This window comes from Meles meles, chromosome 15 (assembly GCF_922984935.1).
Source record: "Meles meles chromosome 15, mMelMel3.1 paternal haplotype, whole genome shotgun sequence".
Classification (NCBI taxonomy): Eukaryota; Metazoa; Chordata; class Mammalia; order Carnivora; family Mustelidae; genus Meles; species Meles meles.
In genome coordinates, this window is record NC_060080.1 from 69,391,301 (window position 1) to 69,396,936 (window position 5,636).

At 35.0% G+C, this 5,636-nt stretch overlaps 1 pseudogene; it reads right to left on the bottom strand.

Moving 5' to 3' along the window:
* Positions 1–3,300: 3,300 nt before the first annotated feature.
* Positions 3,301–3,432, bottom strand: LOC123926228 (annotated as a pseudogene).
* Positions 3,433–5,636: the final 2,204 nt, after the last annotated feature.

A 5,636-nucleotide genomic window follows, 5' to 3' on the forward strand; every position in this document is an offset into this window, starting at 1 on the left:
TCCAGCTCTTGATTTAAAGTTAGAGATGTATCACTTGAACACTAAGAGGCCAATGTAGGGTTATTAATTGGCCTAATTTCAATGCTGTTGTGTCTCAGGGAATAGGGAGGCCACAGAAAGGGAGAAAGAGATGGGGGAATGGTGGGTTACTTGAGCTGTTGGAACATACACAACATTTATCATTTAAGCACTCTTTTATATAGGCATGGTTCATGGCACCCAAAACAATTACAAAAGTAACATCAAAGATCACTGACCGCAGATCACTATAACAAATACAATAATAACGAAAAAGTTTGAAATACTGTGAGAATTAACAAAATGTGATACAGAGACATAAAGCAAGCAAATACTGTTGGAAAAATGATGCTGGAAGATTTGTTCAATTCAGGGTTGTCACAAACCTTCAATTTGTGAAAACAGAAAAAAAAAAAAACCCAGTATCTGCAAAGTACAATGAAGTAGCACAATAAAATGAGGCACAGCTATATGAGGTCATGTTATCTTCAAACAGAGGCAATTTTCACTTCTCCCTTTCAATTTGGATGCCTTTTATTTCTTTTTCTTACCATATCATTCTGACTTGAACTTCCTGTACTATTTTGAATAGCAGTAGTGAGAATGGGCATCATTGTCTTTTTCTTGATCGTAGTGAAAAAGATTTCAATCTTTCACAATTGTGTATGCTGTTAACTGACAGTTTATCATATATGGCTTTTACCATGTTGAGTTAAATTCCTTCCACACCCAATTTGTTGAGAGTTTTTATCCACAAAACATGTTACATTTTGTCTAATCTTTTTTTGGTGTCTATTGAGATTACAGATGGTTTTTTATCTTTCATTCTATTAATGTGATGTATCACACTTTACTGCTTAGCATATGTTGAACCATTTCTGCATCCCAGATCATAGAGTATTACCCACCCTATGTGCTGCTGAATTCTGCTTACCAGTATTTTATTGAGATGTTTGCACCTATGTTCAAGATATATTGGACTGTAATTTTCTTTTCTTATGTAGTTCCCTTATCTGGCTTTGGTCTCAGAGTAATTCTAACATTGTAAAATAAGTTTGAAGTATTTTCTCCTTTTCAATTTTTTGGAAGGGATTGAGAAAAATTATTATTAATTCTCTCTCTCTCTCTCTTGTATTAACCATGAGTATATGAGTGTTCTGTGCAAGCTACTTTGACATAAGCATTATTTCAGATAATGAATATGATTGCTTTTCTGTAATACATTAAAAGAACTGGTTAAAGCACATGTAATAAAGATGTTTGGTTTTTTTAAATTGAAATTATTTGACATATAACAATGCGTTATATTAATGCTTTCTTAAATGTTTAATAGAACTTACCAGTGAGGGAAGTCACATGGCCCTGGGTTTTTCTTTTTGGGGAATTTTTTGATTACTGACTCATCTTCTTACTCATTATTTGTTTCTTCAGATTTTCTATTTGTTCTTGATTTTCTCTTTTTATTCATGATCCTGTCTTGGTTGGTTGTATGTTTCTAGCAATTTGTCCATTTCTTGTAGATTATCCAACTTGTTAGCATATAATTTTTTATAGAAGTCTCTTATAAGCCTTTGCATTTCTGTGGTATCACTTGTAAATATTTCCTTTCATTTATGATTTTGAGTCTTCTCTCCTTTTTTTAGACTTTTCTAGCTGAAGATTTTTCAATTTTGTTTACCTTTTCAAAAACTAACCCTTATTTGCATGGAGCACTGGGTGTTGTGCAAAAACAATGAATACTGTTACGCTGAAAAAAATAAATAAAATGGAAAACAAAACAAAACAAAACAAAAAGTAACCCTTAGTTTTGATTTTTCCCTACTGTTTTTCTATTTCATTTATTTATGCTCTAATACTTATTATCCTTCCTTTTGGTCAATTTGGGCTGAACAAACGAAACAATTATTTGTTCTTTTTTCTAGTTCCTTAAGGTGCAAAGTTTTTATTTGCAATATTTCTTTTTTCATGTAGGTGTTTATCACTATAAATTTCTCTCTTAGAAGGATTTTTCTGTATTCCATAAATTTTGGTATGTTGTATGTTGTGTTACCATTTCATTTTCCTCAAGATATTTTTTAAACTTTCTTTTTGATTTCTTCTTTGATCCATCAATTTTTTTTAAAAGAGTGTGTTGTCATGTATCTGTAAGTTTTCTAGTTGTTCTTATGTTATTGACCTCTAGTTGATTGCACCGTGGTTGGAAATGTTACTTGATATAATATCAGTCTTCTCAAGTTTGTTAACAGTTGTTTTGTGACCTAAGTTGATCTATCCTAAAGAATGTTCCATATGTACTTGAGAAGAATGTGTATTCTGCTGTTGGTTGCTGTTATGTTCTATATATGTGTCTTGGGTCTATTTGATCTATAGGTTGTTCAAGTGTGCTGTTTCCTTATTGATTTTCTCTCTGGATCCATTGTTGAATGTGGGGTATTGAAGTCTCCTAGTACTATTGTATTTCTGTCTATTTCTCCCTTCATATCCATCAATATTTGCTTTACATATTGAAGTTTTCTGATGTTGGGTGCATATATATTTACAATTTTATATCTTCCTGATGAACTGACTGCTTTGTCATTATATAATGATTTTCCTTTTGTCAGTGACAGTTTTCACTCAGTCTATTTTGTTTGAGGTAAATGTACTACCTTTGCTCTCTTTTGGTTACCGTTTACATACAGGATTTTTTTCTATCCATTCAATTTTAGTCCATGTCATCCTTAAAGCTAAGGATGTAGGCAGCATATACTTGAGTTCTGTTTTTTTAAACCCATTCATCTACTCTCTCTATATATATTTTTAAGATTTTATTCATTCACTTGACAGACAGAGATCACAAGTAGGCAGAGAGGCAGGCAGAGAGAGGCGGGGGAAGCAGGCTCCCTGCTGAGCAGAGAGCCCAATACGGGGCTTGATCCCAGGACCCTGGGACCTGAGCCCTGAGCCTAAGGCAGAGGCTTTAACCCACTGAGCCACCCAGGCACCCCTACCCTGTACTTTTTATTAGAAAATTTAATCCATTTATATTTAAGCAATTATTCATAGGGAAGGACTTATTATTACAGTTTTGTGTCTGTCCTCTAGTTTTTTTTGTCCCTTTTTGTCCTCTCTTTATTTCCTTGTAAATCATTCAATTTTTCTAGGACATAATTTGATGTCTTCCCCCTCCCTACTTTTTTGTATCTCCTATAGGTATTTCACTACCATATGACATATAAAACATCTTATAGTTATAATGGTCTACTCTAAACTGATAAACAACTTCAATTGCTTGTAAAACTCTAGACTTTTCCTTCTACCTCCACACATTTTAGGTTATTGATGCCACACTTTATGTCTTTTTATATTTTTAATTAGCAATAATCACGCCTCAGATAAACCTCATTGGCTACGATAGTGCCACTGCGCAAAGCTATATATTTTTAAAAATATTTTACTTATTTTTTTGAGAAAGAGAGAACATGGGGGAGGGCTGCCCCTCCAGGGAGGGCATGGGAAGCATGACAAAGGGCTCTATTCCTGGACCCTGGGATCATGACCTGAGTTGAAGGCAGAGGTTTAACCACTGAGCAACCCAGGTGTCCCTAACATATTTTTTTTTATAATAATAGCTATTTTAATACCTTTGTATTTTAACTGTTGTGCTAGATTTAAAAGTGTTTTTTTTTTTTAAAGATTTTATTTATTTATTTGACAGAGAGAGATCACAAGTAGGCAGAGAGGCAGGCAGAGAGAGAGGAGGAAGCAGGCTCCCCGCGGAGCAGAGAGCCTGATGCGGGGCTCGATCCCAGGACCCTGAGATCATGACCTGAGCCGAAGGCAGTGGCTTAATCCACTGAGCCACCCAGGTGCCCCTAAAAGTGATTTTTAAGTTGCATTACAGCATTACAATATTCTGTATTTGTTTATATATTTACCTTGACCGGTGAGTTTTACACTTTCATATGCTTTTGTGTTATTGTACAATGGCTTTTATTTCAACCTAGAGGACTCCCAGTAGCATTATTTGTAAATCAAGTCTAAATGTGATGAATTCCTTCAGCTTTCGTTTGTTTGGAAAGTTTTTTCTCTTCTTCAGTTTTGAAGGACAGTTTTACCACATATAATATTCTTAGTTTTTTTTTTGTCGTTGTTGTTTGTTTGTTTCCTCAGCATTCTGAGTATGTCATCCATATCCCTTCTGATTTTCAAGGTTTCTACTGAGAAATCTGGTTTTTTTATGGGCGTGTCCTTGTATATGATAAGTTCTTTCTTGTGGATTTCAAAATTCTCTCTTTGTCTTTGCTTATAATGTGTCTTGGGATAGAATTATTTGGATATATCATATTTGGAATTTTTTTGGCTTTATGAATCTAAATGTCCATTTTCCTCCCCAGATTTGGAAATTTTCATCCATAATGTGTTGGATGACTTGCTGGTGATCTGTAAGTCCCTTAGGTTTTCTTTACTCTTTTCTATTTTTTTCCCTTCTTTTTGTTCCTAGTACTGGATGATTTCAAATACTTGTCTTAGTTTGATGATTCTTTCCTCTGATAGATAAAGCCAATTGTTATATAATTCTAGCAACATTTTTCAGTTCAATTACTATATTCTTCAGCCTCAAGTTTCTCTTTGGTTCTTTTTTATAATAATATCTCTGTTGATATTCTCATTTTGTTCATTTGAAAATGCAGAATGATATTCTGCATTTTCCTAATTTCATTTAATTATCTGTGTTCTCTTATAATTCATTTATAATTCTTTTATAAATCAACCTCTTTGATTATTTCAAATTCTTTATCAATAGTAAGTAGATTTCCATTTTTTTTTAATTTTTAAATTTCTTTTCAGCATAACAGTATTCATTGTTTTTGCACCACATCCAGTACTCCATGCAATACATGCCCTCCCTATTACCCACCACCTGGTTCCCCCCAACTCCCACCCCCACCCCTTCAAAACCCTCAGGTTGTTTTTCAGGGTCCATAGTCTCTCATGGTTCATCTCCCCTTCCAATATCCCTCAACTCCCTCTCCTCTCCATCTCCCCATGTCCTCCTTGTTATTTGTTATGCTCCACAAATAAGTGAAACCATATGATACTTGACTCTCTCTGCTTGACTTATTTCACTCAGCATCATCTCTTCCAGTTCCGTCCATGTTGCTACAAAAGTTGGGCATTCATCATTTCTGATGGAGGCATAATGCTCCATTGTGTATATGGACCACATCTTCCTTATCCATTCGTCCGTTGAAGGGCATCTTGGTTCTTTCTACAGTTTGGCGACCGTGGCCATTGCTGCTATAAACATTGGAGTACAGATGGCCCTTCTTTTCACTACATCTGTATCTTTGGGGTAAATACCCAGCAGTGCAATTGCAGGGTCATAGGGAAGCTCTATTTTTAATTTCTTGAGGAATCTCCACACTGTTCTCCAAAGCGGCTGCACCAGCTTGCATTCTCACCAACAGTGTAAGAGGGTTCCCCTTTCTCCACATCCTCTCCAACCCATGTTGTTTCCTGTCTTGCTAATTTTGGCCATTCTAACTGGTGTGCGGTGATATCTCAATGTGGTTTTAATTTGAATCTCCCTGATGGCTAGTGATGATGAACATTTTTTCATGTGTCTGATAGCCATT